The sequence below is a fragment of the Protopterus annectens genome, chromosome 8.part1 (genome assembly GCF_019279795.1).
Source record: "Protopterus annectens isolate FY-2018-M chromosome 8.part1, PAN1.0, whole genome shotgun sequence".
Classification (NCBI taxonomy): Eukaryota; Metazoa; Chordata; order Ceratodontiformes; family Protopteridae; genus Protopterus; species Protopterus annectens.
In genome coordinates this window covers 538,451,360-538,477,583 of record NC_056742.1, presented here as the reverse complement: position 1 = coordinate 538,477,583, position 26,224 = coordinate 538,451,360, and the positions used below count along the sequence as shown (strand labels likewise).

The 26,224-nt window shown below is 41.9% G+C and overlaps 1 protein-coding gene across 1 annotated transcript in view; it reads right to left on the bottom strand.

Annotated features, from left to right (window-relative positions):
• ZDHHC7 (zinc finger DHHC-type palmitoyltransferase 7) overlaps positions 1-25,960 on the bottom strand; it is a 1,014,873-nt gene extending 988,913 nt beyond the window's left edge. The window contains exon 1 of the mRNA XM_044082057.1: positions 25,203-25,960. The gene's annotated coding sequence lies outside the window, so the exon portion shown is untranslated. The remainder of the gene's footprint in view (positions 1-25,202) is intronic.
• Positions 25,961-26,224: the final 264 nt, after the last annotated feature.

Genomic DNA, 26,224 nt, shown 5'->3' with positions numbered 1-26,224 from the left:
CTAACCTTTGCTGAAGTTCTTACTCAGAGTCTATCTGCAAAGACATCCATCATCTGCATACAGGAACTTTGTTGATCTGTCCCCTCCAACCTGTTTGCTAATGTAGTCCATCACCAGTATGAACAACAGTGGGCTCATAGCTGAAACCTGATGCAGACCCACTCCCAGTGGGAACCCCTCTATGAGGCCGAACACTGTTTGCACACACCCACTCCCAGTGGGAACCCCTCTATGAGGCCGAACACTGTTTGCACTTCAAGTCACAGAGTTCTTGTACATAGCCTGCACCAATTCTGCTGATGTTTTTCGGACTTTGAACCATCACAGGCCTGCCTAAATCATATTTCTTTTACTTTGTCATATGCTTTCTCCAGGTCTAAGAATGCCCAGTCGGACTCTTCCCTCATCGCTAGCTTCTTCTCAACTATTTGTCTCACTGCAAACATCAGGTCATTTATGCTGTGCCCTGATCTGAACTGCTCATCTCCCATCTTACTTTCTACTACTCTGTGTATTCATTTATCACACTCTCTCCAGAACTTTCAAACAATGTGACAAGGAGTTTGATTAACTCTGTACTGCCCTCAGTTGTGAATGCCCCCTTTGTTCTTGTACACTGGGACAAGTATGCTTATTCTCCAGTCATCTGGGAAACGCCTTTCTCTCTACACTGCTATGAATGCCCTCAGAAGCCATTTCTCCTCAGTCTTTCTCACCATCATACCTTCTGTGACCTCATATGAGCCTGCTGCTTTCCCGTACTTCATTTTCCGTAGCGCTGATCTTACTTCTATGGTGGGCTTCTCTTCTCTCACTGTAGGCTATGTCTGGGGTAGTACAGCTTCTGTGGACTTTCTTCATTCAGAAACTGTTGGAAGTACTTCCTCCACCTGCCTTTGATCTCCTGTGGACTGATACGGAGATTGCTGGCTGACATTCCTTATTAATAGTGTCTGCTTCTGCTTATTCTGTATCTTTCTGTCTTTGTCTTGCAGCCTAATGAACATTTCATTGTGCCATCTGCTCAGTCACTTTCCAGAAGCTGGTATAGTGCCTCAGATGTCTTGTTCTTTGCTACTGCAACTCTCTTAGCTTCTTTGTTAGCCAAACCAGTATTCCTTCCTAACTGGATCTGGCTTTTCCATCTCCCACTTTTTCCTGCACTCCTCTCTTTTGAGGACTTCCTGGACTGCTGCATTCCACCACCAGTTTTCTTATGTACCTTACTTCCACAAGCTGGCTCATGCTGTTTTGAGGCACTGCCCTTCTTCTTCAACTCCACCCATTTCCTTTTCTTCTTAGGGTGCTACACCCCCGAGTAATTCCATCAACTGCTGTGCCTTCTCTCCAGTCAACATTCACGTTCTCAGCCTGGTCTCTGTTGACCTTGCAGCTTTTTCTGGGCACTGCTTGCAAACCGATTGTGGTAAGCAGTAGTTTATGCTGTCGGCTGACTGTTTCAATGAGGACGACTTTGCAATCACAGATTCTATCCCAGTACTGTTTCCTTACTAGCAGGAAGTCTCCGCGAGTTGCATGTTGGCCACTATTGTGTGTGATCTTGTGGCTCTCTCTCTTGCTGAAAGTATTGTGTTGGCTACTAGCAGGTTGTTTGTCAAGATAGAAGTCTAGAGTGGCCTCTCCTTTATTCCTGTTGCTCCACTCATATTCTGCCTGTTCCAATATGTGCACTCAAGTCACCCATTATTGACACCAACTCATGTTGTTCTGCTTTATGTAGTAGGACCTGCAACTGCGTTCTAAATCTACTCCTTTCCTCAGTATCACAACCCTGCTGTGGAGCACAGGTGGAGATTATTAATACTGCCCTGGTATTACACCGAAGTCTGACTGCCATGAGTCTATCATTAATTCTAATGACACCCCTCATAGTCTTCTGAAGTCTCTCCTTCACCATAATTCCTGCACCATTCCTACCCAGTCTTCCTCCTGAGTAATACACTCTGTATCCCAAGCCTAGCAGCTTTGCTGCTCTGCCCTTCCATCTTGTTGCCTGGATACATAGGATGTCCTGCTTCTTCCTTACCACCATGTCATCCAATTCCAAGATCCATCCTGTCAGTGCGCGTACACAGAGTGTAGCAATTCTTAGCTCATGTTTAGCAGGTTTACTGGTTTTACATGCAGCTTCCACTCAACAAAGCTATCCCAGGTAACCAAAGCTGGGCAACTAGCCACTGGCCAGCCAATAGCGTATTTATACAGGGCTGGGCTTTATGGTGGGTACACAATGGCTAACAGGAACACACACAGCCCTCCCACCATTTCATGTCACTGTAAATCTAGTTACGCTACGTCCTGTCAATGGTGCCCTGCCTAACCTGTTCTCTGTAATACTTTGATCAGAGTATCAGGTCAAAACTTCAGAAGGAAACATTAAACTGCTAGTGTTAATGATTTTCAGTCTTGCTCTATTCCACACCAGCCCCTAAATGCAAATTGACACAGGCCAGTTGGACCTCTACAGTTGGTATTTATGATACATATAAATGAAGCCCTTGAACAAGAAAATAACTCCTCTATTGTTTTTCTTGACTTTGTCGGCCTTGGTGGTGCAGCGGTTAGTGTTGTCGCGTCACAGCAACGGGTTTTCTGGTTTGATTCTTGGCTGGAGTGCCTTCTGTGCGAAGTCTGCATGTCCTCCCAGAGATCGAGTGAGTTTTAAAGACGTGCAGTAGGTGCATGTGCCTTCTGTGAAAGTTGGGCGCTGGGATGGCAACTTGACACCATGGGATGGGTAAGGGTAGTCTATATCCAAATTGAATAGGTTATTTCAAGTACAAAAAGGTAAACTGGCTAGGCTTAAAACAGCCAACAAGGGCAGCTAGCCAAGTACTTACCCTAGAACCTATGAAAGCCAACAACTCCACAATCATCCTAGCTGGCCATACAACTGATTCCACTGACACTAAACTGAAAGGCAGGTTTCATTCCTAATAGATATGGCTTTTAGCTACGAGCAGCACCTCAATGCCACTAAGTCTAAATTAATGTTGTGCCTATCAAAGAATAATCTCAGCAACAGTGCTGCATCTCCTGACCTAATTAATAAGCACACCAAGTCTAGCAAACCAAGTCTTAATAATCACCTTATTACATCTATCAACCATTACAGAAGACAGTTCAATAAAAACTGTGGCCCACTTAGAAAAATAAATGCAGCTGATTTTTGACTAAGTCCTTTTTTCCTCTGTGCCAGCTATCATTGGCCCCTCCCTTATCAGTCTTCAGCCTATTCATTCCCACCATTTCACAGATCTGTTAAGAGCCTCAAGCATACAGCTGACCAAGTGCTGACCAGCAGGGACTCTCCGCCTCTTTACTCTTCACAATAAAATGAGTCAAGGATTGCCCGCACCCCAAAAGCCCGATGGTCTAGCTTCACTGCTCCCAGACTGAATTAACTCATGATTCAGAACAGGACCATACTAGTCCTCAGGCCAGGAAAGTACAAGATGCCTGCATCATTCCAGTGCAGGCCATGAGGGAATGTTTTTTTATTAAGCCCCAAGGGGAGCTATCCTACCCCACCTGAATCCTCCAGTACCCAAGCAACTACTTGGGCTCTAGTCATTTGGGTCACAATCAGAGCTTTACATTTTGACAACCCAGGGACACATGCAAGGATTCTGTTTGTGGACTTCAGCTCTGCGTTTAATACAAAAATTACGGAACTTCCACACTTGAAACTCTCCCAGCTTTCAGTTCCTACCTCCACCCGTCAATGGATCACTAATTTTCTAACCAACAGAAACAGCTTATGAAACTGGGGAAATTTACATCTAGCTATCGCACGATCAATATGGGTGCCGCCCAGGGATGTGTGCTCTCCCCAATGCTATTCTTACGCTACACTGACTGCATCTCTAAAGACCCCCTCTGTCACACTTATTAAATACATGGACGATACAACCATTATTGGGCTCATCAAGAACGGCGATGACTCTGCATACAGACAGGAGGTCAAGCAGCTGGCCCTTTAGTGTAGTCAGAATAATCTGGAACTGAACACTCTTAAAACTGTGGAGATGACAATGGACTTCAGGAGTGGTACTAAAACATAAAGAAGGGGAATAATATTAAATACTGCTGTGTCAGTTGTGGAAACCTTCAGGTTTTTGGGAGCTACGATCTCCCGGGACTTGAAGTGGGAGACCAAAGTAGGGTCCCTTAAAAAAAAAAAAAAGGCACAACAGCAAATGTACATTCTGCGACAGCTGAGGATGTTCATCCTCCCACAGATGCTGTTGCTTCAGTTCTTCACAGCAGTCATTGACTCTGCTCTCAGCTAATCCATAACAGTGCGGTTTGGATCAGTGCCTAAACATGACAAAAATAGGTTACATTAAATAGTCAGGTCTGCCGAAAATATCATTGGTGCTAGTTTGGCCTCCTTCAGGCAGGAAAAACTGACCCTTCACATCCAGGCCACCATCTTTTTGGACTACTACCACTGGCCAAGTGTTATAGATTAACACGCACCAAAACAAGTGGATACAAGAACAGTTTTATTCCACAGGCCATCAAGTTCATAAATGGTTAGTTCAGCTTATTAGGCTGGGTATTCTTTTTCCCAAACCTCCGAGGATTCTGCAAAATTATTTACATATTAATACTTGTTTATTTCAGTATTTCTTGAACCGAGTTGCACTTTGCACCTTGTACGTATAAGTATATTTACATTTTTTGTCTTGCTGTTAATAGCTGTACATACATTGTTTATGTAATTCATACTTGGAGAGTCATTGAAGCTGGAGTCAAATTCCTTGTATGTGTGCATACTTGTTTCTGATTTCATCACTAAATTAAGAAGCCTACTACAACTGGCTAAAAAACTGAACTTGCAAAGGAGTAAGACTGTTACCAGGACAAAGCAAACACTTGGAAAATTATACAGAGCAGAAGCATTTCTTTTGCACAAAGCTATGCTAGTTAAGGCAAACTTTTACTTACTTTCTCTCCTATACTCTTGTCCACTTTCCCTCTGATCTGCAGCCACAGTTCCAAAACACAGGCATATAACCGACAGATCTGCCAGCAATCATTATGTACCAAACACTGTAATCGTAACAAGGACTGCAATGGTTTTCTTTCTAATACAGACGGAGTTTGTTGACAAACTTCTATATGCATTATATTCTACTTTCTGTCATAAGTTACCATATGACTAAATACTCAACAAAAAACTCAAAAATAATTTTCCATCAGAAAACCTACTAAAATAAATCTGTAGAGGACTTATACAGGCACTTTGGGAAGCTCCCTGACAATGTAAGTAATGTTCCAAAGAACAAAGCCTTCAGGCCTGCATTAAAAGACCTATAACCAGACTGTTACTGCAACTGCGGCATGAGTGCATCAGTCCACTTGGTTAACCACCTCATAAGCTTTAGTTACTTCACTACCTACAATTTGTCATTGTTTAGCTTTAGTTAACATTTTACTTGGTGCTTCCCTGGCACACTACGGTTTGCGATGCTGCCTTTACAATGCAGTCCTTTTGCACTGTACCACATATTACACAAGGATTGCAGTCTGTTCAAAAATTCCAGAATTGTACACAATAATCGATTCTACATTGTACTCAATATTAAGACAGTGAAAAAAAGACATTACTGTATGGTACACTACATTAATCATGTGCTATTGTTCACATCTTCCAGAAATATTACATTCCGATCACATCTTGTTTAAAATCGTTACTAGATTATTGAATGTATAATTTTGAAACTATCAATCGTTTTCCTTTTCAACATTTGTCCATGTGCACCATGCTCCTTCACGACTGCAGTCTGACCACTGCATATTTATTGCACTTGTGACTGCGCCTGCTGTGAAAAAAATATGCTATGTTTAGTTATATATCAGAGCTTTTCACTCCACAATTACAATGTGACTACCCAAATGGACATTCCCAATCTGCAAACAATAAGTCATAAAACGAATTGTACTTTTTGCAGTTTTTCTTGAATGGGGCAAGTAACCATTTTAATCTACATGGACAAAAACAGCACCACATCTGGTTTAGGTATTTGCGATTTTAAATTTCCAGTTTTTATTCCAAAAGTGACTCTGGGTAAATGAAACTGGCTTATGTGAGCTCACAGTTTCTTACAGGCTTTGTAAATAATAAACCTAAATGACTACTGTACATATTTGTTCAGGCTCTAACGTTAACATCTTAACTTTGGATGTGCTAAAGCAACATCACATCCTGCCATAGTGGAGGTAATTCAAGCTGAAAGAGCCCACAGCAGCAAGCATAAGTGAACGAAGAGCCCACAACAGCAAACGTAAGTGAAGAACAGGCAAGTTCACTGTGCAAATTTGGTATATTTCCAAACTTCAGTAAAACTACCACCTCCAAACTGTGCATCAAATAGCGCTACCATATCCTAGCACTATAAAACATATTGCCCTTAATACCAGAACTACCCTAGCAGGCCCCTTTTAAAGCCCAATCCTTAATCCTAAATAGCCCACCCTATTCCCAGTCCAAACAACTTGGATATGCAATTTCTGGTATTTGCGTATTATCACAACCACATTCCAAACAGAGCAAATGGTTCATTTCCAAGCCGTACTCCTACAGAGATATGTAGACTGCGGTGGTGGTGCTGCGGAAGCGTTGTCGCCTCACAGCAAGACATTCTCCCGTTCGATTCTCAGCTAGAGCGTCTTCTATGTGGAGGCATGCGTGAATGGGGCGTGCCTTTGTTGAAGGTTGTGCATCAGGGCTGGTAACTCGGCACGTAAAAATCCACTACCAATCATTAGCGGACCGGAGTTCCGCTGTGATGACCCCTAACCGGGATAAGCTGAAAGACACAAACAAACTCCTACAGAGATATGTAGTGAACAAATTGGCCAAAACAGGGACAGGTTTTAAATATTGCTCTTACAAAGTTGCTAGAATAACAGCACTTGTGTTATATTTTATATTTCTGGAAGAAATAAAGGTCTGAAACACAAATATAGGTCATTATTTAGCAACAGCATTCCACAGTGATTTGTCAGAAAAACACGACTTTTAAGAGGAATGGACCAAAAATACGAGGCATAAATCTGGACATTCTGCAATAATCTAGACAGTTGAGAGGTATGACAGTGACCTTTCAAGCCTGTCAATGTTTCTGCCGTCAAAATAATTGCGATGTTACTGGTCTGTGCTTCACCCTGTGATGTTTAGAACAACATCAGACAGTCCCGATCCTTGGCTGATATAAAGTCACTGCACCACAGGTACCAATATGATTTGATCATAGTCCCTGTGGGTGTAAATGATCTAAGACGCAACTCACTGGACTATATGAAGAGAGGCATAATGGATCTCTTGGAATGTGTGTCACACTTCGATATGAGCCTTGCACTGAGCAGCATTCTACCTTCACCAAGGATGATGCCACAGTATGAATGTAAAATGATAGATTTTAATAATTAGCTTAGTTTCTGACGTCACTCCAGGGGAATACAATATCTGTCAGCATGGGAGGACAAGGTCAAAAGACCACACTGTTTTGCCTAGGAGGGGCTGTACCTGCCCCCCCCCCCCCCGGATTTTGGATACTGGCTAAAACTTTATCCAATCTAGGCAATGCCTAAAAGACAAAACTACCACCATAGTGAAAAAGTCTACAAGCAACCTTAAGGTGTTGCTGCTCTGTGCTAGGAGCCTAAACAAAAAAACTCTACACCCTTCAAACCCTCCTCACTCTAGAGAATGTAAACATCTGTGTTGTGACCAAGACTTGGCTAAAAGCCACAGCAAGTACTCTGGCAGTGCAAGGCTACAGGGCCTTCCACATATTTAGGCCAACAGCAGCACAGACTGGGGCCAAAGGCAGAGGTGTCTCGATCTAGGTTATTAACAAGCATACCTCCAGGTTGGTTAAACAGGATGATACCATGGAAGCACATCCACATGCAAGTCACCACAGAGAAGGTCCCTCACCATACCATGGCTAGCTACATTCTGCCATCTATATCCCTAGAGTCTCACAACTCTTACCCAACTCTACTAGAGACACTCACCATCCAACCAAACGCCCTACTCATGGATGACTAACTACCCCGCTATAGACTGGGAAATAAGCACTACACAACACTTCCTGGACCGGATTAATAGAAACACCACAGAACAGATACTGCACTCTCCAAAGGATGAAGCATACTGGATCTGGTACTCACCAACTTGGGAGAGTGTTACACCCCTCCCCGTGACACACACAAAAACACTTGTCATGTCCTCACTAGTGATGGTAAATAATAAAGCAGTCTCCTTTGAAGTAAAAATCAAACTGGAAAACCCAGCTAAACCAGTAGCAGTTAAGAAATATTCTAAAGGCAAACTACATCCTATTAAGTGACAGCCTGGCAAAATTCAAGGTTGCCCCAACCCTGAGACCACAGCTACCTATGCAGAATTATTTACGGAGTCCCTATACAAACATACGAATAGCTACGTAAGGGCTGCCGTACCAACAACAAATAAACCCAAAACAAACACTAAAAGCAAACCACACTAGTGGAATCCTCACCTAAGCAGGGTATATAAAATAAAAGAAAACTCATGTCCAAAATCAGGAAGAGCAACTCTCAAAGAAAAGTGCTCTCTTATACTGCTAAACAAAAAGCCAAGAGGTTTAAATCCAACAAAGCCAACTATGAGGTCAGGATAGCCTACCAGGCTAAGGTCAATCATAAGGCATTCTTCAGCCATGTCTAGAACCTTAAAGGCAACACACAGCCATATGCTGAACTGGTAGTGAATGGTACCATCTTCACCAATTAGGGTGACACAGCAAATCTACTGGCTGATAAATTTAGCTCAAACTTCACTCCCACCCCCCCCCCCCTTCAGCTCTACCAGGTGAAATCCCTTCCTATATATTTCTTCCAACTATTAGTAGGGACCAGGTGCTGGCGGCACTTGATAAAGCCAAGAATACCGCCTCGGTGGGTCTCAACAACATCACACCGCCTCCATGGGTCCTGACAATATTGCCCGTTACATCCCATGCAGTCTAAAATGTGACCTGTCAGGACCACTTTGAGGAACTCTTCAGCTAAAACCTTGAAACAGGCTATGTTCCCAGTGAAAGCAGTACCGCCACAGTCATTTCCCTCCATAAGGGCACGCCATCAAGTGACCAAGGGAATTACTACAGACCCATGAGTCTAATATGCAAAGTTATGGAACAAATTATCAGGACATTAGCAACCTGCAGACACTCCACCCTCTAAGGGAAGGTCATGCCTACTTCTGATTAGCTTTTTTGAAAGGGTCACAAAAGCAATGGATGAGGGCAAAACCGTCCAAGGTACTTATCTTGACCTGGCCAAGGCATTTGATAAAATACCCTACTCAGACAATACTGACAAGCTCTCTGAGCTAGGGGTAAATCCCCCCATAAAACTTACAGACAGGACCCAAAATAAGTCAGGATCGGCAAGTTCACATCCACCAAGAGATCAGAGTACATCACGACTCTGTGCTGGACCTGCTCCTGTTTGGCATTTACTTCTCATAAGTCAAGGCTAACATTCAAAGTCTCTGGATCACCAAGTTTGCAGATGACTGTAATTCGGACGCTATTATAGTTACTCCTGATTGACACTGTATAACATTGTATTGTTACTTAATGCAATGTAATAATCCTGTAACATTGTTGTTTAATGCTAATTTATAATGAAAATTGTATAATATGTTGGGAGCTTTTCTCCTCGGGTCTCCGCTGAAAAAGGGCTCTTCAGCTTAGTCGGACAATCCCGGTTAACAAATGTAAAATAAATACAAATAAATAAATATTAGATTCCCCTAAGACACAGACATCGTGCAAGAAGGTTTACCATACAAATGACTAGTGCCAAAGCCATGGCCGAAAACTCAATGCTAAAATATGCATTATAATGTCCTTTAAGGAACTATCAACCCAAATTAATTATTGCATTAATAAAACACTCCTAAAAGTCAACCCATTAGACAGGGATCTGGGAACATATGTAGAGAGGAATCGGGCCTTTGATCAACACGTAGCTAAGACAATAAGAAAACCGTTCCATGTCACCCAACTTACAGGTAAGGGTATGGCATCCAGGTCCCAGAAGTAATAGTACCACTCTACCTGGCTCTCATCACCCAATTTACAGGTAAGGGTATGGCATCCAGGTCCCAGTAGTAGTAGTAGTACCACTCTACCTGGCTCTCATCAGACCAATCAGTTATTTTATTTATCGCATTTGTTAGCCAGGAAAGTCCGCTGGGCCTGGAATGCGCCCATTTTCAGTGGAGGCCCGGGGAGAAAAGCTCCACGGTTACATACGAAGAAAAACAAAATCACATAAACAGAGAAAAATAATACAGTACAATTACATTGTATGAAATTGGTAATAGAAGCAACAGTGACAAAAATACAATCATCGACACGCAGAAACATTAAATGGCATACATTTCAGTCACATGATTGAATGATATTTACAAAGGTACATAGAGAGGGTATTCAAGTAACACATGAAAGTAATATATCTGCTGGTGTACAGCTGTGAGGGGATTAAGTACAGTGGGAGACAGAAGGGCAGAGGGTGGAAAGGATAGGTTAAAGTGACAGGGAAGCAATAATTAGGCAGAGTGAAGGAAGTGATGTGATAGTTAGAAGCATAGCACTGGGAGGAGAGATCAGGAGTTGGGGAACAGGAGCATAACCATTTTGGAGGACAGATGCAGTTTGAGGGATTTTTTAAAGGAGGCTGGGTTGCTGATTGTTCTGAGTGATGGGGAAAGCTAGGAATACAACATTTGACTGGCTGTGAGTTTGGGTTTTCTCAATGGATAGTAACATTTTGTTTTCTGACCTAAGGTGTCGGTTCGGATGGTACATGGTCAGTATGAAGAGAGTAAAGGGTAGGTTTCTGGGTGGTAGATGAGCTTGTGGGTTGTAGTTAATTGTAAGACTGTGAGTGTGTGGAGATTCTAGCCAATTTAGTTGATGCATAGAGGAACAGTGGTGGGTAGAATATTTTGCATTTGTGGCAAATTTGACGTCTTTGTTATAGCAAGAGTCTAGCTAGTTTTGTTCTCAAGGAGGACTGTAGATTGGGGAGAACAGGAGAGTCATATAGAAAAGTACTGGAAGCAGGAAGGATGAGGCCAGCACCTTTTTTTGCGGTGAGACTTAAGAAAGTAGTTGTGTCTGTACAGGGCCCCTAGTTTTTGTTGATGTTACTGTAGATGTGAAGGTTGAACATTAGTTTGTCATCAATGATGACACCTAGTAATTTGGTGCTGGGGATGACTTCAATAATGGGGTTATTTTGGGAATGAATGGTGAACAGTGACTTACTGACAGAGCTGGATTTTGTGGGGGGAAAATATTAAAGGTTTTGTTTTATTGGGATTAAGAGCGAGGTGGTTCTGGGACATCCAGGTTTCGGTGGAAGTAAATGCTTCTTGGGCGAGACGCTGTAGAGTGGGGGCAGATTTGGCACAGTAGATGATGGTGGAGTCATCTGCATATTGGATGACAGTACTGTGGATGAGAGAGGAATGGAAGTTATTGACAAATATGCTGAACAAGAGAGTAATCCCAGTACTCAACCTTGGGGAACACCTGTATTTGTAGTTATGAAAGGGGAGGAGGAGTGTTGCCATGTAGTAGATTGCTGCCTGCTACTGAGATAGTTAGTAAACCACTGCAGGGTAGGGGGCAATAGCCCAAGATTAGCGAGTTTGGTAAGCAGGAGGGAGTGTGATATAGCGTTGAATGCCTTTGATAGATTTAGGAATAATGTGGAGACTAAGGAACCAGCATCTCCAGCTTGATTTACTGTGTTGAGCAAGGAAATGAGGTCAGCGTTAGTACTATGCCCGGTCCCACAGTCAATCTAAGTGGCACAGAGGATATGGTGTTGTATCAGGTGACTAAGGAGCTGAGTGTGGATACATTTCTCTAGAATTTTGGAGATTGGTGGGAGAATAGCAATGAGATGGAAATTTCAGATGTCAAGAGTTATTGCTGCCTTGGTGTAGAGGAAAGATAAATGCTTTTTTCCAGATATTAGGTATGCAGGATTCCTGAATGGACCTGTTTAGGAGAATGCTAAGGGGATATGCAATGGAGGAGGCTAAGAGTTGTAAGTAGTGTGCGTCTAGCAATGAGATGGAAATTTCAGATGTCAAGAGTTATTGCTGCCTTGGTGTAGAGGAAAGATAAATGCTTTTTTCCAGATATTAGGTATGCAGGATTCCTGAATGGACCTGTTTAGGAGAATGCTAAGGGGATATGCAATGGAGGAGGCTAAGAGTTGTAAGTAGTGTGTGTCTAAGTTATCAGGGGCACTGGTACAGGTTTTTTGAGTTTCTGAAGACGTTTTTTTGAAGTGGAGGTGGGAATGGGTGGTAGTGTGAAAGAAGGTAATTATTTTTAGGGAGTGCAGAATGGGTGGTAGTGTGAAAGAAGGTAATTATTTTTAGGGAGTGCAGAGGTGGAGCATCTGGCAAGTCAGCCTTAATAGGTGGGAACGTGGTAGTAAGTTTGTTTATGGTGTCGATAAACTAAATGTTAAAGAAGGAGGCTATTTCAGAGGGTGTTTTTTTCAGGGTTTGGACATGGGTTGTTGTTAGTTACAATGTGGTGTAGGGAGTTGATTGCTCCCCAAAAATTCTTGGGGTTTAGTTTATGTTGTTCTTGGATAGTCTAGAAGTATTCTTTTTTTTATTTTTGATAACTAGGTGTTTAGCCTGATTGTGAAGTTGTTTATATTGACTGAAGTTAGATAATGTTTTTTCTGCCAAATTGCATGTTTAGACTTGATCTTTTTTAACCGGAGTGGGCCAAAATTGTTTAGGATCCCAAGAACTGTAGAGTTAAACAAGTCTACAGCTTCGTTGAGAGGGAGAAATTTTAATAGGCTCGTTAGTTTTTTGCAGGATGTCACTGAAGGTGTTTGGGGAGAAATGGGACTGATCTCTGGTGTATCTATATTGGTGGGTGTTTGGTAGGGAGGTGTGCTTACATATTAGGAATGTTGGAGAGTGATAACTGATACTATTTGGGAGAGTCCCCGAGGTGGTCATTTTCTCTGGGTCAGAGACCAAGATCCAATCCAAGATACAGCCTTTGTTCTTCTTGGCATTGGGTCTTCTAATATCAGAGATTAGGTGAGTATAGATGTGCAGGTTAATAGTAGAGAAGTGTTTAGTGGATATGTCTAGCCAGTTAATATTGACGTCACCTAGGATGATGGTTTCATTTTTTATGGTGGTTGTTGTCCAGGCAAGAATTTCTTGAAGAATGGGAGTATTATTGCCTGGAGGAGTGTATATGACTATTATGCAAAAGGTTTTGCAGTTGTTAAATTTTACCAAAGTTACTAGTAGCTCTGCTGTGGAGAAGTGGGGAATTGGCTTGGAGTATGGGATTACTGTAAGGAGCTAGAGCAGCTTTTCCCAACCTGGGGTACACATACCCCCAGGGGTACTCACTTGGTCATTTATGGGTATGCAGGAAAAAAAATAATGGCAGAAAAAGGGTTTTAACTATTAAAATAAAATCCCATGCACGCAGAAAGTCTGTTCTACGATAGTCAAAATGCCCAACATATTTAGCAGCTATTCCTGAAGGTTGTGTATCTGTGTTGTGGGTCTATGGCGCACGTGAGAACGGTGTGAAAGTGCCTGCCATATTTAGGAGGGTTTACACATCTTACAGCAAACGAAGAAACAACAAACTTTTCGGGACGGTGGTGAGTTGCCCTTTTTAAAGAAGTTATAACTGCTCTAAGTAATTAGATTAGAACAATGAGTTGCACACTTCTTTAACAGTCTCAGTGTGAGAATTATAGGAGCCTAGGAGCCAGCGAAACCAATGCAGCCTCCATTTGGTACCGTTTTCAAACGGGCTCTAGCTTCATGGTTAGCACAGGCTCACTGGGCATTGTAGTCCACGAGTGTAATGCTTGTTGATAAGTTAAAGGATATGGTATTGTTAGTGTCTGCGATTTTTGTGGATTTTGAGAAGTTACGATTATCATGGATGAGTAAATAGTTAAATTAAATCATAGTTGTATTTTAGGTTCATGTTTCAGACTAGTAACATGCTCAGCTGAATTTAGCATCTTTATTTTTTTTTTCAAGATGTGAGTGCCCAAAAGCTACTGCTTTCCGAGAGAACTGTTAGCCTCTCGCATTAAGGCTCCAAAACAAAGCCAAACAAATATGTAACACTGTCTACAGAGCGTGGGCACGTTTACATACTTTTTTTTAACAACAACACACTCAAGGAAAACACCCCTAAATTTTAATCATACATTGATGCTCTGCACAGTACTGATACATCAAGATCAGTATGTTTCCTGTTCCATTAAACTATGTCTTGCTCATTGGCAAGTTAGTTATTGATACGTGCCATATTAATGTAATTGTGCAGTGTGTGTTCCTCAATGTAACAACAGAAAGAAGCTCATTGTTTAAATACAATGACTCAATGACATCGTAGTCTGTAGAAGCTGCATCAGTAAATGACCCTGAACAGTGCATTAAAGCTCTCATTTTCAGCAGTTGCTGGGCCTTCACTTTCTGCCTTACTTGTCTGAAGTGTCAGACTGGACTCCTTTTCAGTGGTGGCTAGGGTATAAAATCTCCAGAATAGGAAAAAAAAAACAAAAAGGGAACAATTTGTGCAAAGTGATGCAGACATACGGGTGTACAAGAGTAAAGCATTAAATTCATTTAGCAGCACTAGAAAAATCGTGATAGTTGAAGATAATTAGAAAAAAAACAAATAATAATATGGTTAAAAAGGAAATGAGGTAAAAATGAAGAATAATATAGATGTAAACAAGGAAGGAAATGAAAACTGCAGAGATTAAGGAGGCGAAAAGAAAATAGAGGTAGGGAAAGGAAAAAAAAAGGGGTATGAGAGACGGAGAGTGGAACAGAGTAAGGCAAAATAAGGATGTCAGGTCATTATGGTGTGGGTATGTTAGCAGTTATTAAAGAGATAGTTCTACCAGCCAGATGGGACAAGTAGTAATACTGGAATGATACGATGGAAGGGATATAATGTCACATACTCCTAAGGCTAGCCAGGAATAGCAGAACAGGAGCAAAGCCTTGTATCTTACCAGAACTCTTCTATCTTACTTGAGCTCATAACCACAATTAGTGGTATCTGATTAAAGCCATAAATGTCAGCAGTTGATCCGATTGTATGCAAGTCTTGTCTACGTACATTCTAAGCAATGTTTCTCATTTTGTTGTTGACCCTCTCTGTTACACACACACACACACACACACACACACACACACACACACACATGTGTATGGCTCACTCAGATTTCTATTCTTTTTTCTAATCATCATAAGCTGTCTATGTTTAACAAGAGAACCACTATTTCCTTTTTGGGAAGAGAAGTATAAACTGTTGATTGGTAATGTGCAGTCTGGGATCTACAAACCAAGACTTTTTTTGTTACATCACATTCCGATGTAATTTTTGCTGTAGTTGTGGCTGTTAAATTAATACATGTCCTGTCAAATAGTACTTTGTTTGAGTTCAGCTGTGAAGTACTTCTTTGAAGTAAATGCACTTCCTATTTTTTCTATTTTGAATGTGCAGTGCTGCCCGTTATAGAACCTGAACCTGCCTAATTCTGGTATCGGTTCCAGTCAAATATTCAAGTTTCAGAACATAAAGTGTGCTCTAACAGGCCATGTACATGCCTACAGACCCCCTGCTCCTGCAGAATATCTAGAAAACTGCAGTTACTGAGAGATAATTACAGTATTAACGTGACTCTATACTGACATTCTGACCCAACCAGCATATAGCATTGTATTATGTACACAAATCCAAGAATAATTCTTATACATTCGCTGCAATAACTCACTTAACACAAATAGCATTGTAATATTTGAATATTATGTAATTTGTGATGTATTACACACTGGGAAGTATTTCACACTTACCTTTAAGCCTCTTTGCACAAAAATCAGGGACTGGGGGTCCAAAACGGACATATTTTAAATAAATATACTATTAACTTAGAAACTTAAAATAAGAATCATCATTATCAGGTAATACTTTCAGTAATCTCACAAATCTTATGAAGACCAGAAGAACCTTTTAAAGTAAAATCGAGGCAGTTTAGAGTGAATATGTCAAGCTACGATAAAGTAATCGGCGTACTCACCTATTTAAGGTTACTCAAAAATAATCAGTGAAATAATGACTATGCAAACACAGGATTACTATGCAATGCAAACATGCACACCATTTGTTGTCCTACTATATATATGCAACTTATTTGGTTCACCATCAGGGCAATACCTGTGGAACAGAGCCCTTAAACTTGAGGCAGTATTATACAGGCATACCACTAGGAAAACAGGTGTCCCAATACACAAATAAAAGTGAGAACAAGTCAAAATGGGTCTATGAGCAGCTGCCAGAGCTGTGCAGACAAATCTCAACCAGAATCATGTCACCCACATATCTTCCTGTGGCTGGTGCCTAATATCTTACATTAACTTCACAACAACATAATGAACTTTAGAAGCATACCATACAATAAGTCTTACTACGCATTATACATATTTTACTACAAATATGGGGTAGACAACAGAAAATGAGGTCAGTACAATATGGAGACCATATACAGAGTGCAAGGAATTTAATACTCATTGAAGATAAACAGACTACAAGCATACTCAAGAGTATTTGGTTTAGTGACAGGATAACCCAAGAGGAGCACTTTGTCAGGACACAGGAAGGCTCCAGCAATGATATGCTGTATGGACTCGTATACATAATGTAACAGACAGGTAGGATTTCATGTAAGAGATTTTGGACACTGTCGCAGAATCCCATAAATATGATATACTATACTGCAGCCATCTGTAACTGTATTCATCCATCCAACCACACCCCCTTCATCTCATTTTTGCATATTGGGTTGGGGTGTCACTACAAATCTTCTACAGCCAGGGTCCACACCAACGGGGTGACTAGCTGTGCTCAACCCCAAGAGAAATGAAATTATTTTTTTCTTAGGAGTATTACTCTCGACGGTTGCATAACAGGAAGTCATTGTGCAGGAAATTATCACTGCATTTTATATGTAGATATATCAATAAATACATAAATGTATGTGTCTGCAAAGACACACAAGCATATACACACGACTGTTCACTGGATACACTTGGCAAGGACTACATCAACAGCAGCTGACAGCTACTTGTGGCTGGTTAAGAGCTGTTTACGGAGTCCTACCTGTCTGTTAAATTATGTATACGAATCCATACAGCATATCATTGCTGGAGCCTTCCTGTGTCCTGACAGAGTGCTCCTCAAATTATCTGGAGATATACAGAGCTGAGTATATTTTTCTGGCACTTCAGAGTTGTTCATAGGTTCATAGGTCCATACTAGGCTATCTGCCCTAGGGCATTTATAAGCCTAGCCAGAGTGTGTTTGGCTTTCGCCACCCATTTTAAATGAATTTTGCTATGCCCTTTTTCGAGGTTAGTATACTGTGCATCTGTCCAACAGTGACACAGAAGTGATACCCGGGGTAAACCTACTATCTCCCATCCACTCATCAAGATTCCTCTTGGAGAGCCATGCACTGTTGTTGTTTGACTAATTTTATATCATTGCTGGCTGACTTCAGAGTTGTAAACTGTTATTTTTGCTTCACTGTATAGTTTTTCAGATCTCTGCTGAAAGTGTTGGTTTTCCCATACCCACCCTCCCTATTCCTGTGTTGTTGTTTAAATTTAGAGGTTTTTGCAGTTGCCCGCCCCCACTGCAGATTTGATCTGGGACACTCCCCCCTGTCTCACCTCTTTACCTCATTCTACCTAAAAGACTCCTTCTGCATTGTTTTTAGTCATTTTTAATTTAATTGCATTTTTAAACTGTTTGGTCTAACATTGCTACATACTCAAGTGTGCTAGCTTGCACTGCATTTGAATTGTTATGACTGCTGTTTTAGCTACTTTTCTGTATATAGATTATATATATATATATATATATATATATATATATATATATATATATATATATATATACACACACACACACACACACATTATAAATTCCTTTCCTGTAACTAGTGTAGTCCAGATTCAGATTTGCTATATCCAGGACTGTATGTAAACTTCTGAGCCACCCCAAGCTTTCTGTGTTGGAGGGAAGCCTTCTAGCTTATCAGTGGGAGTGGGAGTGGTAAGCACTAGGTAACCTATCTACCACATAAGGAGTGGTTCTGGCCCAGAAATTGTAGTTATTGGCCGTTTGGGCAGTTTTTCCATCTCTCTCAACTTTCTGATTTAAAAGCCCACATTTGCACTTCTTTCCCCCCTTTCCTGTAACTAGTTTAGTCCAGATACAGAGTCTTACTTTTAGTACTTGAATTTGCTTATTTGTGATCAGCACTTGTTCAGAATTTGTAAGCACTAAATAACCTACTAATAACTACAGCACTCAACCTTCCTCATTACCTAGAGGAAAACAGTTTTGGTACTTACTTTCCTCACTTGCTTAGAGAAAAAACAGCTCTTGTACTCACTTTCCTCACTTATCTAGAGGAAAATAGTTTTTTATTCAGGCATGTCCAATGGTCAGTTCCCAGTGTTCTCTCCTGTCTATCTGATTAATCCGGGCATCTTGGGGCAATGTAGAAATTGCCTCATGTACACAAACAACCCTCTCCTCCTGCCACCCAACACTACAACCTGTGAGAGATGCACTTATCTAGCCAAACTGGAGGTAAAGCTCACTCCAATCAAGACTGAACTTCACAGTCAAGAGGAGAAGGTAAACACTTGCACCACACCACACTCATCACATAGTCCCACTAAACCTACACAACCAAAATCCACACACAGAAACACAAAAACATTCGTGGAGGCTCTCAATACTAATCTGCTCAAGCAACAGAGACCTCCAAATCAGAAATGCAAACAACCTACACCCCCCAACAGAGCCCAAATGACACATAGCCTGCAGACTCAAGTGTGCCACTCAACCACAGCCAATAAGGCAAAACAACGTAACCAACACACTAGTCATAGGCGACTCTATAGTCAGGCACATATAGTCAGGCACACGGATGTCCCACTCACCAGGCTAAACAAGGAGAAGGTTACTGTCGGGTGCCGGGATCCGCCACATAACCCACGCACTCAGGTCACTCCACAACAAGTACAAATATGACTCTGTCAATGTCCATGTTGGTGTGAACGACCTGAGACGTACCTCCCTGGACTACATGAAGAGAGACATGGAAGAGCTCTCCGATCTTGTAGCCCAGGCAGGTATGACCCTAGCCCCGAGTAGCATTCTGCCATCACCCGGAATGATGCCGCAGTACAAGGACAATATGATTGACTTCAACAATTGGCTAAGCTTCTGGTGCCATTCTAAAGGGATCCAGTATCTGTCTGCCTGGGATAACATGGTCGACAGACCACGATGCTTTGCCAGAGATGGCCTGCACTCGTCACCCCTGGGATTCTGGATACTGGCTAAGGTTCTTGCTGCCCCTATAGTGCCTTTTTTAGGCAAGGTTCAAATGACAAATTCACCACTGTAACAGCAACAGGCAAGCAAAAACTGAGAGTGATGCTACTCGATGCTAGAAGTCTAAATCTCAAAATGCACTCACTCGAGGCACTCCTTAAAATGGAGAACATAGATATCTCTGTGCAGTGACTGAGACCTGGTTCAAGGGTCCAGAGAGCACCCCTGCACTACCAGGCTATAACTCATACCACACTTTTCGGCCATGTAACCTGGACCGGAACACCAAAGGCAGAGGTGTGTCCATATTCATTAAGGATATCCACACCTCCAGGCTAGTTGCTCAGCATAATGCAGCAGAGGTTATCCAAGTGCAACTAACTCTGGGTAAAACTGAAATCTAAATTGTAGCTTGCTACAGATCACCCACCATGCCCCAGGATCCCACTCCTCTTTTCTTGATGTACTGGAAATTATTAGGGTTCAACCAAACACCCTAATAATGGGCAATTTCAACTACCCCACCATTAACTGGGAAAACTACTCATGTACCAACTCCTTCGCTCAACACTTTCTAGAATTCATAAACTCCAATGCCCTGGATCAACATATCCACACCCCCACCAGGGGCAACAATATCCTAGATCTAGTCATTATCAGTATGAGTGACCGGTGTGCTACACCTGAAAGTCAACGCCTCATTGGTCCGATCCGACCATAAGCTAATTACTCTAGATATCCACATCCTGCCTCCACCCCCCATTAAGGAAACCATGGTAAAAAAATTTCTCCAAAGCCAACTTTATGCTTCTTAAGACATAAGTTGTGAACTTCAGGACATCCATGCAGATGGACAATACAGTTAAAACTACTGAATCCTACACAACTGCACTTTATAAGCACTTACATGAGTGCATGGATAGTGCTATCCCAAACAGAACCAAGACGCTACCCTCCAAAAAAGGAAGCCAATCTGGTGGTCCCCTGCCATAAACAAACTGTACAACAGAAAGAAGAAACTCTTGAAAAAAAGAGTGTAAAATCCCAGGAGTGGAGGAGCTCCCTGGTCAGCCTCAGTAAGAAGCTGCAATCCCTGATAAAATCCTCCAAAGCTAGTTACAAAAACAAAATAAATCGTCACTGATTCTAAAGACAATCACAAAGCATTCTATAGCTATGTCAAGAATCTCAATGGCAACACTCAGATCTGCTCTGAGTTACAGCACAATGGTACTAAATATACAGACCCAACTGATATTGCCAACATCCTGGCAGATATCACCCCCTAAAGAGCCCATCTCTATACCGGAAGAATGCAAAGTTCCTGTAATCACGGCTGCACAGGTAAAAACCACACTCTCCAAAGCCAAGAACACAGCATCCATGGGACTAGACAACATCCCAGGCTGCGTTCTACACGAACTACAGAATGAACTGGCTCCCCACCTAGGTACCATGTTCAATCATAGCCTCACCTCAGGCTTTGTACCTGCTGAATAGCGCACAGCAATGGTTATCCCACTCCACAAGGGGGGAGCCACCACGGACCCCGGGAACTACCGCCCCATTAGCCTGACGAGCCTGTTCTGCAAGGCCATGGAACGTATCATTATGGAACTTATAAACAAAGACATTGGTAATTTCCAAACTCTGGATCCCACCCAGTTCGGGTTTGTAAAAGGTAGATCATGTCTCCTAAGTCACCAAAGCCGTAGACAAGGGTAAGGTGGCTCACACAGCCTATCTAGATCTTGAGAAGGCTTTCAACACCATCCCCCACTCTGGAATTATAGATAAACTCACTAAACTAGGTACTAGGTACAAATCCCCATGTCACAAGATGGGCTGCCAACTGGCTCACTGACAGAACCCACACTGTGAAAGTAGCAGACTCCAAATCCGGCTTCAGACCAGTGACAAGTGGAGTACCACAGGTTTCAGTCCTGGGTCCTCTCCTGTTTGGTATCTACTTCTCTGAAGTACAGGCTAACACAGAAGGTCTTTGGCTAACGAAGTTCGCAGATGACTGCAAACTAGGAGCCATAATCGAAACTCCTAATGATGTGGACATCCTACAAGAGAGCCTCACTAAGACAGATACCTGGTGTCAAAAGCCATGGCCTCAAGCTCAATGCCAAAAAGTGCATTGTCATCCCCTTTGGTAAAATCTCTGCACCAATGAATTTTGGAAAGTGTGATAAGAGACCTTGGGACACAGGTGGACAGTAGTCTCTCCTTTGATAATCACATATCACATCGCCACAGTAGTCAGGAAATCCTTCTACGTGGCACACCTCATCACAAAAGGTTTCTCATCCAGAAAAAAAAAAAAAAAGGAGATAATTGTTAAATTCTACTCATCACTCAGACACATTATAGAGTACAATGCCCCTCTTGGTATGTACCTCACAAAACATCTACAACAACTGGAAAGGCTGCAGAAATACCTCACAAAGGGGATTACCGGCCTCAGTCAGATGCCCTACGCAGACAGTCTCAAAAAACTCCTTACTCAGTCGGATATCGCCTACTCAGAGGTGATCTCTGCCTAACATACAAAGCTATGTCAAACCCAGAGCTGTTGGACATGCTCCACTTAAAGAAATCCCAATCCCGCCGAGCTACATGCTCTAGGGACCTAAACCTTGTCACCACAATAAACAGAACATGCTGGAGGGATAGATTCCTGTCCCAGAGACTTCCCATACTCTGGAATAAACTACCTGTCTATATCAAACAAAGCCCCTCATTAGCACTCTTCAAGAAAAATCTTGATGATTGGATGGGAAATAGGAAATTCACCCCGGGGATCACCTCTGTGGCTCTGCTCGACAGTGGCACAGGAAAATAATTTTCTTGGATGGCAAAAGCCAGGGTACCTTTTTGGCTGGGCTTGTATAGGCCCCAGGGCCGATAGCCTAGTACCACCTATGAACCTACCTATGACAGATACACAAGGTCATGCAGTCCACATGGCATTCAGGATTCTCAGGCATGCAAAACTTATAAATCTACCTAGGATCAGAATAGTGTCTTGGAATCAGTAATAGGACAGTAGAGGTCTCCACATCATACGCAAGCTTTCTTTTGGAATTACACACACTCTGCCCAAAGCACACATTGCTTGGAATCTTTCCCTGTATCTACACTGCTTTGCCCTTTCCCTGTATCTACACTGCTTTGCCTTCGAGCATTACGTTTATGTTAATTACAATTACCCATCACCATAAAAAGGCATTACTATCTGCCTTGAGCATGGGTCACAGCTGAAATAGTCACCGACCAGCCAACCTACCAGGTTAACAAATAAATATCCAAGATAACCACTACACGTACACAAGTTACAAGCATCTCTTTTGAAGTACAAGATTTGCAATAAGTCATTCAGGGAGTTGCAGAAACTTAAAGAATGCAAATGTATGTTGTGTACATTAAAACACAAAGTCTTCAAATTGCAGAGTATATTTTACTTCAAAACTCTAATAATTAGATAACACAATAATTTATAGTTCTATATCACATTAAGACACAGAAACATACCAAAATAAAACACTACTGACTTATGCAAACTTACCAAATTAAATGCTACAACTTTAGTAGCACTTTCACAAACCTAGATTATGTAACTACATCCTTCCTAATTTGCTCAGATACAAATCTCTTTACCCATAATCCTCGTGCTCCTCTTCCCACATGTGGCCTCTCCCACTCTTTGTGGGTTTCATAAACTGACATTAAACTATGGACTAAGCATACAGACGGGCACACAATTCAAAATTCACTGTAAGGTGCTATTTGACTCATCCTGGTTCACACTGCACATAAATCAGTCTGACGAGATTCAAGCAGTGTTTGTAGCTTTGCAAACTAAATTAACTGCCAATGACACAATATCAAATTTAAGAAGACTTTATGTATTTGTTTGGATGTAAACAAACTGTATTTGTGTCTATATTGTTGTATGCTACAATGACAAATGATCACAGATGCAGAGGGTTCACCACAGCATACTCTAATACTGTTGGAAGTACTGACTGACTTTACATTAACAGCAGAATTTTAAAACATCTGTACTTAAAGATGGAATCAGTCCCCACATCCTAGACTATAACAGACAGTAACCACAGAAGGATAGCCAACACTTAAAACTGTGATGGACTTTGCTGGTTTCCTCTGGGACAGTGACAGTACAACTAAATAAATAAATATAGAAAGTCAGACTTTAGTTCACAAAAGGTATCCTCTGAAAACAGCTTTTGCAAAAATCAAGTCACAAGTGCATTTTTCCAGTACTGCCCAGTGATACATATTCAGTCAAATTAAAAAATGCCAGTGGTTATAAAAGGTCAATTTTGGAGTACTACAGAAATGTGCAAATATATAGTGCGAGGAGTGCATCTGCCTATAGCCTTACATCTAATTCTCATTCTAAGTATTTACTGCAAACTCTTAAAAATAACAGTGCTCACAGTTCTTGTATAATATAATACATTTATCTGCCAACAAGATAAATCATTAACATAATTCATGATCTACAGTCACTGCTGAAGCTTGCCAGCCTTTGACTTCCTCATGTCCCTGTGGGAATTGAAGACCAATAGGCAGATCATTGATATCATCTCACAGGTCTTGTAGAACAAAGGTAGACAGAATCTATTTTGCCAATTTATTTTCATTTGCAAAGAAGACAAATGAGGGATTCAAACGTGACCCTTTTAAAATTTCACCTGGGTCACAGTGGAAAAAACAAAACAAAATACAGCATAAAACAACAAGAGTAGTCAATAATGCCCCACTCACCAAAAATAACCAGTGGGGCTGTGCTACACCTTGTGGAAAGCAAGCACCAAAACTGACATAAGCAGTTGCAAATCCTCCTTAAAAAGCAAAATCCTCATGAGTGAAGAACACGCATTCCTGTGTGTTTTGAAGCAAACAGTCCACCTGCTGACTATACACACTATCCTACAACCTTACGTTACAAAAACAGATTATCAAACAAGACTAACCAATAGGTGTCGACCCGTGCAGCGTAAATTGGTACTATTACAGAACTACGCACATTTCGAAACGTACATCCATAAAGCAAACCAAGCCACAGTAGCTAATTGTGCTACACAAAAGTAAATACAGATGCTTCTATATCTCCTAATGCATTTTACAAACACCCGCACAAAATGAACATCTCCACGACAATGCCATTCATTTTTAATATTTAAAACGGTGGACACATAACACAGCAGCGTGCTTAATCGAAGGCAAGAATAACCCACTTTTCCTAGAATTGTGTTTTTTTTTAAGTTTGGGGATCGCAGCTGCCATTCAATGAGCTAAGATGAATGACTCATCTTTTTCATTTTTGTTGCATTACGAGAAATTGTCTGCTTACTGAGCAAGGCACAATACTGCAGCCTGGGGGGGGGGATCAATGTCCTCCAATACACACAACCCAAACATGGCACTGTAACAGTCAGCTCTCGGCACCCACCGGCGAACTGTACAGACTGCACCTGGAGACTCGCTCCCGACACAACAATCACACGCCTATTATATACGCCTGACAGGGCTTCCCTCCCCATCTCTGCTCTTCATACAATCACATTTCAACAGCATTGTTTGAATAGCACAGCAGGACATAGCAGCTGCCTCTAGTCTGCTTACCTACGGCGCCGTGCCCCCCGCTGCAAGTGTCCACACAGGAATGTGAAGACACTAAGGTCCTTTAATACGACAGTATAGCGCTTACCCAGCACCCCATTGTCTGTTTCTAAAGATCTCTCCGTATTGTGATCTCTGTAGGTAACCTTTTCTCCACGCTTCCGGGGTCACGCTCGGCCAACTTCGCCGTCACTCGGAAACGCTCGGGCGAAGGCGGCGTTACTAGGTGTCCTGGAGCTCGTAATAAAAGATGGCTGCGCAGCAGCTTTTCACAATAGTGAGTGTATTTTGAGAAGTTTGCTGGCAGGTATTACCCCAACGGTTCAACAGTTCACCAACTACTGCACGGGATGAAGAGGATATCTCTGGGGTTCTGTCTTGAATTGTAACGGTTTGTTGGTATTGGGTTCTCGGCTCCTCTACCAGAATTAGTTGCAAATGTACTTTTTCTCTGGATACAGTCACTGGGACCTTCGTAAGCAACATTTTTTTATAACTAACGAAATATGTAATTACTAAACGATTGTACGGAAACATCCCTTCAAGTCTGCAGTACGCTGTTACAAAATTGTCGCAGAAGTACCGTCTTCTCAAAAACCCTTAGCCCTAATCTCTTTGCCATCCCATGTTAATCTCTAATACTTGTATTGGAGCTTTTCTGTGCGGGTTTCTGCTGAAAACGGATCCCTGGCCTAGTTGGACACTACCCGGTCATCTTCTCCTTTCGGCTTTTACCAGTCAGGGGTGGCCACAGCGGATCACCTGTCAGCTTATGTTTGGCAGTGGAGTTTTACAGTGTCGAGTTGCCAGCCCGACACCCAACCTTCTACAGAAGGCACACACTCATGCCTAAGAAGGCCATTTTAGAGTATCCAATCCACCTACAGCATGTCTTTAGGATGTGGGAGGAAACCGGAGCACCCGGAGGAAACCCACACAAACACAAGGAGGACATGCAGACTCCGCACAGAAGGCACCCCAGTCGAGAATCGAACAGGGAACCTCTTGCTTTGAAGCGACAATGC